The sequence below is a fragment of the Ictidomys tridecemlineatus genome, chromosome 10 (genome assembly GCF_052094955.1).
Source record: "Ictidomys tridecemlineatus isolate mIctTri1 chromosome 10, mIctTri1.hap1, whole genome shotgun sequence".
Lineage (NCBI taxonomy): Eukaryota > Metazoa > Chordata > Mammalia > Rodentia > Sciuridae > Ictidomys > Ictidomys tridecemlineatus.
The window spans coordinates 53,466,424-53,481,126 of NC_135486.1; the positions used below are offsets into that span (position 1 = coordinate 53,466,424).

At 34.8% G+C, this 14,703-nt stretch overlaps 1 protein-coding gene and 1 non-coding gene across 12 annotated transcripts in view; one reads left to right on the top strand and one right to left on the bottom strand.

Annotated features, from left to right (window-relative positions):
* The window catches only part of Smyd3 (SET and MYND domain containing 3), a 683,600-nt gene that overhangs the window by 157,820 nt on the left and 511,077 nt on the right, over positions 1-14,703 (top strand). The gene's annotated exons all lie outside the window — the stretch shown is intronic.
* Trnaa-ugc (transfer RNA alanine (anticodon UGC)) lies at positions 5,840-5,913 on the bottom strand. The gene has a single exon. It is a non-coding gene; the product is annotated as a tRNA-Ala (tRNA).

Below are 14,703 nucleotides of genomic sequence, written 5' to 3' on the forward strand. Positions count from 1 at the left end.
AGATGGAAACAATCCCTTTATTTTATTTATTTATTTTTATGTGGTGCTGAGGATTGAACCCAGGGCCTCACACATGCTAGATGAGCGAGTGCTCTACCACTTTGCCACAACCCTAGCCCTGGGACAAATTCTTATATACCTTGATATTCTTTTAATTTAATAATCTATTTAGAAGAAAATTTATACCATCCCATAACTCCATTACATAGATACATGATAATCATAATTTCCCTGTTAATGAAGGCTTCAGTTTTTTCCAGTATTTGGTTTGCTGATAATGCATCCAGCATCCTTTTATTTTATTTTTGCACACTTATTTAAATTAATTGTAGGATCAATTCTTCCTAGTTATATCAGTTAGTGAAAGGATGTATGCATTTTGAATTTTTAAATATAATGCCAAATTGCCTTCCAAGAGTTTAAATTAATTTATAATGAATACCATTGTTAATATCTTTGAAATTCCTTCAAGGATGTATAATTAACATTCAACATGACCTTTTCTTCAAAACTTATAATTAATCATTTAATACGAAATGTAATTATGCTCTAATGAATTATATCATATTAAAAAGTCTAAGTGGAACTTTTGTGACTGTGTCACAGAACTTGCCCCCACTTTTCACCCATTCTTCTTATTTCTTATTTTGTTGTGTGTATTTGCCTGCATTTGTACATAGGCACCCACATTGAGTTCCTTCCTTCTTTTAAATCTAGGTCATGCTTATCTGAGGGATTTTCTGCTATCTTATCTTCTCCTTTGAAAGTAATTTCTTCAGACCACAAACAAAGTGAGCCCCCCTTCCCCTTCTTGTGCATGCTAGGCAAGTTCTCTACCACTGAGTTATATTCCCTGATCCCAGAGTGATCTTACTAGAAAAGAAAAAAAAAAAAGGTACAAAAATATCATGGGTTTGAAGTTCTAATACTAATTCTGCCATTTTCTGCCGGGTTTCTGTTCTCGCTACTAAAAGGCTCAGGGGTCACTCTAGTTAAACTGGGCTAACTGGGCTTCACGAAATAACCACACAAGAGACACAAATACCTTTTTCTTTGGGGTCACTGTGATGGCTCCTCTGACCTTAAGGGTCTGCAGAAAGAGAGAGAGTGAGAGCATGTGGTGATCCCTTTTATTGAGGGAAGCTATTCAAATGAGGCAAGGGGTCAGGTTTCAGGGGGCTGAGTCTGTCTTCATGATGTCCACTGTTAGCAGGTTGACTGACACCTGGGTAGGCCACACCCAAGGGCACAGTAAGAGAAGGGGTCACACACAGGGCACTTCCATGGAAGATTCTATCCTAAACAGGGCAAGAGGTTATATTACAAAGGAACAGGTGAGCATAGCTTCACCCATGGGGCTTTAGCAAGACACACCCATTTCTGTGACTGAAGGCCTCAGCGCCCAGCTGGGGAGTGTAACTCAGTCACCCGTAAGGTTGACCTCCCACAATTTTCTAGTTAAATTATCTCAGGGAAAACACAAACTCTGTAGGCCTCAGTTTTAAATCTGTGACTGATAAGCAGAGCTAGTACTTATTAGATATCTCCTATGCACCATTTAATTCCATTTAATTTTCTAAGAATCTTATGAGAATTAAGTACTATTACTATGCTCATTTTACCAATAAGAAAACTAAGGATAGAGAGGCAAGCAACTTGCCAAATATGCTATAATTTAAAGGCTCTAGAGTTTGGGAAATGATTCTCAGTAGCCCAATTCCATATTTTTAACTCTTCTTTTAAATATAAATGTTTCTCTTGTTTTACTTTTCTGATTAAGTCTAGATTTCCATTATCTGTTGTATTCTTTATTTTTTCTTGGCATTTCATTTTATTTTGATAAGGATGTACTCTATCCCCAAAGAACATAAAACAAAAATGTTAAAAATAGACATTGATGCTGGGAAAACTGGAAATCCATTTGCATCAAAATGAATCTGAATCCCTATCTCTCGCCATGCACAAAAGTTAACTCAAAATGGATCAAGGAGCTTGATATTAAATCAGAGACACGGCATCTGATAGAAGAAAAAGTTGGCTACAATCTACATACTGTGGGATCGGGCCCCAAATTCCTCAATAGGACACCCATAGCGCAAGAGTTAACAACTAGAATCAACAAATGGGACTTACTCAAACTAAAAAGTTTTTTCTCAGCAAAAGAAACAATAAGAGAGATAAATAGGGAGCCTACATCCTGGGAACAAATCTTTAATCCACACACTTCAGATAGAGCCCTAATAACCAGAATATACAAAGAACTCAAAAAATTAGACAATAAGATAACAAATAACCCAATCAATAAATGGGCCAAGGACCTGAACAGACACTTCTCAGAGGAGGACATACAATCAATCAATAAGTACATGAAGAAATGCTCACCATCACTAGCAGTCAGAGAAATGCAAATCAAAACTACCCTAAGATACCATCTCACTCCAGTAAGATTGGCAGCCATTAGGAAGTCAAATAACAATAAGTGCTGGAGAGGATGCGGGGAAAAGGGCACTCTTGTTCATTGCTGGTGGGACTGAAAATTGGTGCAACCAATTTGGAAAGCAGTATGGAGATTTCTTGGAAAGCTGGGAATGGAACCACCATTTGACCCAGCTATTCCCCTTCTTGGTCTATTCCCTAAAGACTTAAAAAGAGCATGCTACAGGGACACTGCTGCATCGATGTTCATAGCAGCACAATTCACGATAGCAAGATTGTGGAACCAACCTAGATGCCCTTCAATAGATGAATGGATAAAAAAAATGTGGCATTTATACACAATGGAGTATTACTCTGCATTAAGAAACGACAAAATCATAGAATTTGGAGGGAAATGGATGGCATTAGAGCAGATTATGCTAAGTGAAGCTAGTCAATCGTTAAAAAACAAATACCAAATGACCCCTTTGATATAAGGGGAGTAAACAAGGACAGGGTAGGGACGAAGAGCTTGAGAAGAAGATTTACATTAAACAGGGATGAGAGGTGGGAGGGAAAGGGAGTGAGAAGGGAAATCGCATGGAAATGGAAGGTGATCCTCAGGGTTATACAAAATGATATATAAGAGGAAAGGAGGGGTAAGACAAGATAATACAAATGGAAGAAATGATTTACAGTAGAAGGGGTAGAGAGAGAAAAGGGGAGGGGAGGTGAGGGGAGGGGGGATAGTAGAGAATAGGACTGACAGCAGAATACATCAGACACTAGAAAGGCAATATGTCAATCAATGGAAGGGTAACTGATGTGATACAGCAATCTGTATACGGGGTAAAGTTGAGAGTTCATAACCCGCTTGAATCAAACTGTGAAATATGATGTATTAAGAACTGTGTAATGTTTTGAACGACCAACAATTAAAAAAAAATAGACATTGAAAAATTTAACACTTCTTAATAAAAATAAGGTAGGAAATGTTAAAAGTACTGAATTATTTTCACCTCAATTTGTAAACCAAATATTCTGTCAAAGGAAGATCCTAGATTTATGGAAGATCACTAGTGACAACAGTAACAAAAAAGCAAAAAAAGAAATAAACTCATGTTTTTCTATAGAGTAAATTCCAGAAAGACTGTTTTATGGTGGTGTTTTAGCTATTTTATTCATGCGAAACTCAGCTACTCATTTCTCAGAACTTCAGATTAAGCAGAATACACACAGAACTGACAAATTATCATTTTATTTGACACAAATATTTTAGGTACACTTCCTTTCTAGTCTCAATGACCTAAACATTTATTTTTATTTTTTCCCTGTTTTTATGAATATTTTTCCTCTCATGCTGCCTTCTCCATTTGTAGTAAAACACTAGGGGTGGGAAAAGGTCATTATCTGATTAGAATGAGTGGAGGGGTTTTGGTAGGTGGCATGTCATTTTGATTCATTATAGTATATATATTTTTTACTACATTTATCAGCTGTTTACTATAGTGTCAATAAAAATGTCATCATCAGATATACTGTGGAAGGTAATGGAGAAGTAGTAAGGTGAAATATATGGTATTAGCTAGAGTCTGCTCATGTGTGAGTGTATGCAGGGTGAGTGGTTTTGATGTGTGTAGAGGTTTCATCAAAAGATTGGCCAAACCATATGCATTTAAACTGCTATATTTATCTCAACCTTAAGATACAGCATTAAACACTGTAATTATTGTGGATAGCTACAAAGTAGTATAGAATTAAACTGACACACTGAACTATGAACAGTAATGAAAAGGAGGCAAAAGCAAGTGGAATGGAAATTGATATTGAGCATGTGAATTTGTAGCATAAAATCTATAATATGTTCACCCCAGGGGAATATAACTTTGGTTCACTAACTTAGCCTTTGATGTGTGGGGCTATGGTTTCAATGAGTTGTCTGAGAGAGGTTTTGTGGGTATTTCAGTCTGTAATGTGTCTTTTGTGCTCATTGTATGGCACCATTGCTGTCAGTATTCACATTTCATTTTTAAACATAAGTAACATAAATATGTATTTTCATTGTAAAAATTAACACAATATAGAGTCATACAGAATAAAAAGCAAATCCTTTAGTTTCTTTTCCCACTCCTTTTTTCTAGTGGTAATCTCTTTGTGTCTATTTTGTGAGTTCAGGATACATACCCAACTGTTATTCCATGCTTCATCTGTAGTCTCTTTATGTATGTGTCTGTGTATTAGTCTATCTACAGCTGTGTAGGTACTGCTTCTGATACTGACAAAATATTTTGTTATTAGTGGCTTCATATTTTTTTCCATACCTTATTGTGAGATGTCTGATTTTTACAAGAAAAATCAGTATTATTTGGTATATTCAGATCATCCAGATGATTATGAAATTATAGGGGAGTAGCAGGTTAAGTTTTTTTCTAAAAAAAGTATACTCAAAGTAGAAAATGGCAGCAATATTGATAGCAAGTAAACTAATTTTAGGCAAATTCACCAAGTATTATTTTACCTGTTCTGGATTTAAGTTGACTCTTGATATATATGTTTATTTTTTTCTTTTGCTTTTTTGTGGTACTGGGAATTGAACCCAGGGGCACTTTACCACTGAGCCTCATCCCCAGCCTTTCTTATTTTTTATTGTATTAGAGACAAGGGTTGCTGAGGCTGGCCTAAAACTTGTGATCCTCCTACCTCAGTCTACTGAGTTGCTGGGATTACTGGCATGCGCCACTGTGCCCAACTCATATGTACACTTCTAGTTGAATTAATTACTGAACCAAATATACAGTTTATATTCTTTTAAAAAGCACTATATTAGCAGAGAGAGGCTCTTTTTTATGTTGATAATTATGGATCTCTTTAAACATGTGAATCATATTTACATTTTATGCTTAGTTTACATTTTATGCTTAGTTGTAGAATGATTTGATTCATTTTTGATGAGTAGAAAATTAATCCCACATTAGTAAGCATTTAACAGGGTAATGTAATAAGTTGTTTTCTGGAATAATGTACTCAAAGTGGTGATAATGAGAAAAGCCAAGCCCTTTATTTATTTCATAAATAGCTCTCTGCCATACTGCAGACTGATAGTATATACACTGATTTGTATTTCTTGATCCATTTTGACAGTGTCTGTTTAAAAAAATTTTTTTGTAGTTGGACAGCATGTTTTATTTTTTTATTTTTACATGGTGTTGAGGATCAACCCAGTTCCTCACATGTGGAAGGCAAGCGCTCTGCCACTGAACTCAAGCCCAGCACGTCTTTTAACTGGTTCATTTACATCATTGACATTCAAAGTGATTATTGATATAGTTGCATTAATGTCTACCATGTTTTCTATTTGTTGGCTCTACTCTTTGTTTCTGTTTTTTATTTGTTTATTTATTTTTGTTGTTTGTTTGTTTCTCTTTTGCAGTGCTGGGGATTGAACCCAGGGCCTTGTGCATGCAAGGCAAGCACTCTACCAACTGAGCTACATCCCCAACCCCTTTGTTTCTGTTTTTGTCTTTCACTGTTTTTCTGACTGTATGGTTTTAATTGAACATTTTATTTTATACAATTTCATCTTCTCTCTTTTACTAACATGAGTTATACTTGTTTCTTTTTAGGTATATTGGTTATGCCCTGGAGTTTACAACATACATTTACAATGAATCCAAATCTGATTTCAAGTAGTACTTCTACTGCTTCACAGATACCTTAAAATAACAAAATAGAACTGTGGGACAAGTAAAAAAGGTATTAAAAATATATAGTGGGAATACCAAAAGGCAAAAAGAGAGAGAACGGAACAGGTGAAATAGCTGAAGCAATAATGATTAAGAATTTCTCCAAATTAATGTCAGTCATCTATGGACTGGGGATATAGCTCAGTTGGTAGAGTGTTTGCTTAGCATGCACAAGGCCCTACATTCAATCTCCACCACCAGGGTGGGGAGGCTGATTTAATGTCAGGCACCTTACCATAAATCCAGAAAAGTCAGAGAACAATTAAATTCCCAATTTCACATCCTCCTACCTCTTATATCATTACTGCTATTTATTTCACGTATACATAAGCATATGTGATCAAAATACATAATTGTTATTATTTTGATCAATTAAGAAAACCAAGTGTTTTATCTTCACTTACTCTTTCTGATGTTCCTCCTTTCCTTATGTAATGCCAGCTCCCAGCTTTTATCAGTTTCCTCCTCTGTACAGAATTTTTTTTTTCACATTTCTTTCAAGGCAAGTCTACAGGCAATAAATTGCCATTTTGTTGTTTGTCTGAGAAAGTCTTTATTTCTTTGCTTTTGAAAGATAATTTAATAGCGTACAGAATTGGAGATTGGTGAGGTTTTTTTTTTCTTTTTTTCTTTCTTTCTTGTATCACTTAAAATATTTCACTCTACTTCCTTGCTTACGTGGCTTCTGAGAAGTTTGGTATAATTTTTATATTTGTTCTTCCATAGGTAAGGTGTTTGTTTTAGTATATTCTGTGTTGCTATCAAGGTATTTCTGTGACTAACTGACTTATAAGGAATAGAAATTTATTGACTCCTAGTTCTTGAAGCTGGAAAGTTCAATAACAGGTCATCATATAGTCATGGTTTTCTTACTGCATTATCACATGACAGAAGGACAGAGAAAGAGCAGGTCAAATTCATCCTTTTGTAATGACAGTAATGCTACCTGTGAGGGTACAGTCTTCTGGCTCAATCACTTCTTAACTGTCTTACCTCTTTGAACTATTACAATGGCAAGTAAGTTTCAACAAAAATTTTGGAGGGGACAGATGTTCAGAATGTAGCACTATTTATTTCCTTTGACCTCTTTTGAGATTTTTAAAGTCTTTGATTTCCTGTAGTTTGACAATGACAATTATCCTGCAAGTGTTCTCTGACTTTTCTGGATCTGTGGTAAGATGCTTGACATTATATTTATTAAATTTTTTTTGGTGGTGCTGCGGACTGAACCCAGGGCCTTGTTCATGCTAGGCAAACACTCTACCAACTGAGCTATGTCCCCAGTCCCTAGGTGCCTGACATTAATTAATTTGGAGAAATTCTTAATCATTATTGCTTCAGCTATTTTACCTGTTCCATTCCATATTCTCTCTCTCTCTCTCTCTCTCTCTCTCTTTTGCCTTTTGGTATTCCCATTACATATTTCTCATACCTTTTTTAGTTGTCCCACAGTTCTTGGAAATTTTTAAAAAATATTTTTAGTTGTAGATGGACACAATACCTTTGTTTATTTAGTTTTTTTTACATGGTGCTGGGGATTGATCCCAGTGCCTCACATGTGCTAGGCAGGCATTCTACCACTGAGCCACAACCATAGCCCTTTTTTTGTTTTTATAAGTCTCTTTTCTCTTTTCCAGTTCTGATGGTTTTTATTGAGATATTCTTAAGCTCTAAGATTCCTCCCCTAAATATGTGAACTTTCCCAGTAAGCCCAACTGAAACATTCTTCATTTCTGCTTTGGCATTTTTTACTAATATTTATTTCTGGATTTTTCTTAGAATTTTCATGTCTTTCCTTAATTTTAATGTCTGTTCTTGTATGCTGTTTTCTTTAACTATTAGAACTCTTAGCATATTGATCTTAGTTGTTTTAAATTTTCAGTCTGATAATTCTACCACCCCTGACATATGTACTATATGTACTATACTAGTACTTATGTTTGCTGTGTCTACTCAAATTTTATTTTTTGCCTTTTAGAATGCCTTGCAATTTTTTCATGATGACGAACCATGATGTACTGACTGAAATGACATGAAGTTTGTAAGATATAGAAAATGACAAACTCCAAAATAGTGTAGCTTGGGAAGAGGGAGTGAGGAAAAAACCCAAATATTAATAACATTGATCCTTTCCCAAATACATTCCTTCCAAGTGACAAAGACAATCCCCAGGAAGGAGATATTCATCAAGCCTAAAATGGCAGTCTCTGGGAGGAAGCCAAAACTTTGATCCTTCCCCAAATAAGGGAAAGAGATAAGACTTGAATGTTGATCTCAGACCCTCCATTCTTCCCCAAGTAAAAACATTACCCAGAAATTTCAAATTCTCACAGCCTGTTTCCTTAGTGTCCAAATTGACACACTCTGTCAATAATTAAGTCACCTCTCTGTGTAGCATATATAAGCACAGATTCCTCCTTTGGCCAGCAGCTCATTTTCCATATGGAAAGTGTGTCCACCAGATGTATGAACCACCACTGAATAAAGGTTTTGCTGATTCCTGAAGTTTGCATTTGGCTCAGTCATTTGTGCTAACACTATTAATAGGTATTTATTAATGTGGTTGGGTGTGGGGATAAGAATGGGTAGGGAGTGTGTTATGGAGTCCAGTAATTAGGTCTTGGTTTTTTGATGAACCTTTGCCTCTGATTGTGAGCTTCACACAACTTGTCAGTTTAGGATTGGCTAGTTTGAATAGTCTCAGAGGATCTTGGACTATGAGGAGTGATTCCTAGATCCCTATACTTGACCCTGGGGTGATTAAGGCAGAAGACTATTATTTCTTAGGATATTAGGGTCTGATAGAAGAAGTGTGACTCTGAATTGTTTAGTTTACATATCAAAGAAATATTGCTGCCTTTAAGAATTGGCTATCCCTGGGAGGAATAGATTCTTGCTATATAGAAAGGTTCTTAAAAATATATAACATAATATTATATAGAAATGAAAATTAAGTTGATTTTGAACCAATTTGCCATTGTAATTCAATAGTGAAAGGATAGTCTTTTCAACAAATTGTGCTGAAAAAAAATCTATGCAAATTATATACATGTAAAACAAATAAATTTTTAAAACTTCTGAATAGATTATAGACTTAAACTTATAGGCTAAGTCTACAAAACTTTTAGAAGAAAACATAGGAGGAAATTTTTGGATATGACATATGTGAAGTTTCATAGGTATATCAAAAAGCACTGAGCATATAAGACAAACTGATAAATTGGACTTCATCAGAATTAATTCCTCTGTCCTTTGAAAGAAATAATTTTAAATATGGAAAGATAAACTACAGACTGGGAGAAAATGTTTGAGCTTGCATGTGCATGCTCTGTCATGTCCCCTGCCCCAGGAGCTGGTGTGTCCAGATTGATTGATTGATTTGCAGTACTGGGACTGAACCCAGTGCTGCTTTAACACTGAGCTATATATCCAGTCCTTTAAAAAAATATTTTTATAATTTGAGATAGGGTTTTACTAAGTTGCTGAGGCTGGCCTTGAACTTGTACACTGTTGCTTTAGCCTCCTGAGTTGCCAAGATTATAGGTGTATGCCATTGCACCTTGCATGTTATCCATAGTTTTGAAAGAACACTTAAAATTCAGTAGTAAGATAATCCAGTAAAATAAGCAAAAGATTTGAATACTTCCAGAAGATATACATTGAAAAATATTCAACACCATTAGTCATTAGAGTATAAAAAATTATAACCATAATGAGATACCACTATATTTTCACTAGAAAACCTGAAAAAAAAAAAAAAAGAAAAAGATTTACCTTGCCAAGTCCTTGCCAGATTGTGGAACAGCTGGAACCCTCATCCAATGAATTTAAAATGTTACCATTTCTTTGGGCATGTTTGGTAGTTTCTAGTAACCTTTAAGTTTAACTTCTAAGTGACCCAGCAATTCTCCTGTGTGTTTACCCAGGAGTTATGAAAGTATATTACCACAAAGAAAGATTTGCACATTAAGAGTTCAGTGTTCCAAACCTGGAAACAACTGAAATATTACCCCATAGGTAAACAAACAATAAACAAACACACATGCTATACTATTACTGACCACACACAAAAAGGGGCAACTACTAACGTATGCAGCAACAGGAGTGAATCTCAGAACATTATATTGAGAGAAGGAAGCTAGTTGGGAAGTACTACCACTATTCTGGACTAGATAAAAGTAATCTGTATTGATGGAGACAAGATTACTAGTTGCTGGGAAGGAGGATATAAATATGAAGGGACCCAAGGGAACCTTTGAAGAGTAATGACATATTTTGTATCTTAATTTTGGTGTTGGTTATGTGGATGGATGAAGTATTTTATTGTCATTTAAATTATATCTCAGTAAGTTAAGAAATATTTCTTATTACAAAGTCATAAAGTATATGTTAATTGCATTTCTTCTTTTTTTTTGCTTGTTTGACAGTGATCTACTCAAAAATCAATCTGTTATTAAAGAAAATTGTTCTAGGAGGGTAAGAAATGGGAAAGGAAGATCGTATAGGATGCTCCAGCAATGGTCTGCAGTAGAGATCGACTTAACATCAAATTCAACTAGGTTTTCCATTTTAACCTTCCATTGCTTACTCTAAATCACTCCAGTATTACAGAGTTGTTTCAAGACATTTTGGTGTATAGGTTTTTGGTTAGTTCTGTTTTTTTAGGGGTACCCTAGATTGAATTCAGGGGCACTTTACCACTGAGTCACATTCCCAGCCCTATTTTCTGTTTTATTTAGAGACAGGGTTTCACTGAGTTACTTAGTGCCTCGCTTTTGCTGAGGCCGGCTTTGAATTTGTGATCCTCATGTCTCAACCTTCAGAGCTGCTGGGATTACAGGTGTGAGCCACCGTGTCTGGCAATTGTCTGTTTTTCAGCTACTTTTCAGTGCGATTCTCTGACATAATATGTTTGATTCTAGATCCTTGCTGGGATCTTCCCTGTTAGGTTAGGTCAGAAATGGCTCTGATGGTGGCTGCTCTTCTTGATGGGTTCCTCTGCTTCTCTTACCACCTGCCCTCTTACCCCACATTTGGACTTATAGATGAGATTAAACCAACTTCATCCCTTGGTGGCCCTTGTGGTTCACTTTGGGAGTTAAAATCTTGATAATTACTTGAGTGGGGTAAGTGAAATGCATGTGCCACTTCTGCCACGTTCAACTAGAACCTGGTGTTGATAGTTTGATTAACAGGTCTCTTTCAAATAAGTTCTGAAGTCTATAGAATAAATCACTTATTTTGCCCTCCTGCTAAAATATATCAATTAAGTCAAGCCATGTTTATATAATTTCTTAGTAGATCAGAGTGGCGAACTTTCTGTAAAGGACAGTATGAGAAATATTTTGGGCTTGTGGGCCATAAGGATTTCTGTCATAACTGTTTAACTCTACTGTAGCATGAAAAGAATGAATGTAACGAATGAGTGTGGTTATAGTGCAATACAATTTTACAAAGAGTTGGCAGGATGTATTTGATTTGTAGGCTGCAATTTGCTGAACCCCAACTGGATGATGATTGACTTCTTTAGAGGAAATCATGTTATTATTGCCTCATATTCTGTGGTTCCTCAATTAGCCAATGGACTGTATTTTCTGTTTTCTAAAAAGTCATAATCAGTTCTTGTTTTTTTTTTTTAATCTTCATGTTCTATGATCATTCCTGTGTCTCTTTCCTTTATATTCAACTCCATGTCTAATTTGAATAAGGCCAGTGGGAAGGCACTCTTGTTCTATATATGATACAGTGTGCAGTAAGCTTTTAAGTGATAAGTGTAATGTCTATCACTGAATCTCTAGTGTGCTGTAAGGAGATTTTATGCAAGATTTTAATCAATACCTGTCAATCAGCTATAGCTGTTAGACAACCTGCTTAGCCTTCCAGTTTTCTTTTTCCAGATTCCAGCTTTTCAGATCTTCATGCATCTGACAACCTGTAATTCAATATTGGACTACTTATGAAACATAAAAGAGAGATATGATTTGTTTACTCTCAGTAGTCTGTAAATGAATGGAAGATTTTCAGGTTTCTTTTTGTCTGCAAGTTGCATGGCAACTTCACTATCCTACGTTTTGACCATAGGAAACTCTTGTAGATGATTGTGAGTAGAGTGAATCATGAACATGTAATAAAAAATTATCATGTCTGTATTTCAAAAGATGTTACGTTTATTGATGATTATGTGAGCTGACTCAAAATAATTTTCTTTTCTACATATTTTAAAACTGGTTCTACCTTCCTAATGACCTAAAATCTGAGGAAAATACTATTCTGTACTTCCACTATGAAGCCTAACTTGGGCAGGTCTCAAGAATATTATCATGTTAATCAAAATATCATTTGTTTATACCATTTGTTTGGAATGGATATCACAGAATCATAGGATTTTAATCAATGAAAAGCTGCCTTTGAAATCTTTGAATCCAATCCTCTTACAGAGTAAATACCAGATAAACTTTGGTCATGACTCAGATGTATTTTATCCAGATTGTGTCAATATATAATGATCTCTCCCAACACTTTATTCCACATGACAATGAGTTGTCCTGAAATGAATGTCTACCTTAACCAAAATCCAGTGTTCAACAGCATTTAAATGGGTTATTAAGTAGTAGTATATAGTTACTTAGTATCTAAAGAGAAGAGGAAAATACTACAATAATAGTCAAAACTATTATTTTGTATAATAAAAAAGAAATAAATTGATTTTTTCCTTTCTATTGTAACATTAGATCTTTCCTTTTATAATCAATCAATAGCCTATAAGATTGGTCTATAAAAAGAGTTTTTAGGGATTTTTCTTTCATGTCTTCTTTGGGATGGCCTTAATGTCTAATAATCAATGATAATATATAGTAAATTTTATCTCCTAACTGGTACTGGTTTTATAATAAATCATAGGATATTCATTGAACACCTGTTCACATGTAAGTTATACTCATTAAGGTAAACCATATACATTTTGAGTTGAGTTTTGTACATGGTGAGAGATAGGGGTTTAATTTCATTTTTTTGAATATGGATTTCCAGTTTTCTCAGCACCATTTGTTGAAGAGGCTATCTTTTCTCCAATGCATGTCTTTGGTGCCTTTGTCTAATATAATTGTAATTTTGTGGGTTAGTCTCCTCTACTCTGTACCATTGGTCTACCAGTCTGTTTTTGTGTCAATACCATGCTGTTTTTGTTACTGTTGCTCTGCAGTATAGTTCAAAGTCTAGTATAGTGGTGCCACCTGCTTCACTATTTCTGCTAAGGATTACTTTAGCTATTCTGGGTCTCTTATTTTTCCAGATGAATTTCATGACTGCCTTTTCTATTTCTATGAGGAATGTCATAGGGATTTTGATCAGAATTGTATTAAATCTGATTAGGGCTTTTGGAAATATGGTCCTTTTGATAATATTAATTCTGTCTATCCAAGTTTGAGGTAGATTCTTTCATCTTGTAAGGTATTATTTGATTTCTTTCTTTAGGCTTCTATAGTTTTCATTGTATAGATCTTTCACCTCTTTTGTTAAGTTGATTCCCAAGTATCTTATTTTATTTTAATTTTTTAGGATATTGTTAATGGGGTAGTTTTCCTCATTTGCTTCTCAGAGGATTTGTCACTGATATGCAGAAATGCCTTTGATTTATGGTTGTTGATTTTATATCCTGCTACTTTGCTGAATTCACTTACTAATTCTAAAAGTTTTCTGGTGGAGTTTTTTGGGTTTTTTAGGTATAGAATCATATCATCAGCAAATAGAGCTAATTTAAGTTTATATATATATATATATATATATATATATATATATATATATATATATATATCAGGTGATGAAGAAATTTTTATTTTTTATTTTGTCGTTAATTTCTAATTTCATTCCATTATGATCTGATAAAATACATGGTAGTATCTCTACTTTATTGTATTTGCTAAGAGTTGCTTTGTGGCATAGTATATGGTCTATTTTCCAGAAGGATCCATGTGCTGCTGAGAAGAAAGTCTATCTACTTGATGCTGGTTGAAATGTTCTATATATGTTTGTTAAGTCTAAGTTATTAATTGTGTTTTTGAGCTCTATAGTTTCTTTATTCAACTTTTGTTTGGGAGAACTATCCAGTGGTGAGAGAGATGTGTTAAAGTCTCCCAGGATTATTGTGTTGTGGTCAATTTGACTCTTGAACTTGAGAAGGGTTTGTTTGATGAACATAGCTGCACCTTTAGGGCATATATATTTATGATTGTTATGTCTTGTTGTTGTATGGTTCCCTTGAGCAGTATGTAATGTCCATCTTTATCCCTTTTGATTAGCTTTGGCTTGAAGTCTACTTTATTTGATCTGAGTATGGAAACCCCTGCTTGCTTCCGTAGTCCATTTGAGAGGTATGATTTTTTCCCAACCTTTCACCTTCAGTCTGTGTATGTCTTTTCCTATCAGATGAGTCTCCTGTAGGCATCATATTGTTAGATTTCTTTTCCTTAATCCAATCTGCTAGCCTATGTCTTTTGATTGGTGAGTTTAAGCCATTAACATTTAGGGTTACTGTTGAGACATGGTT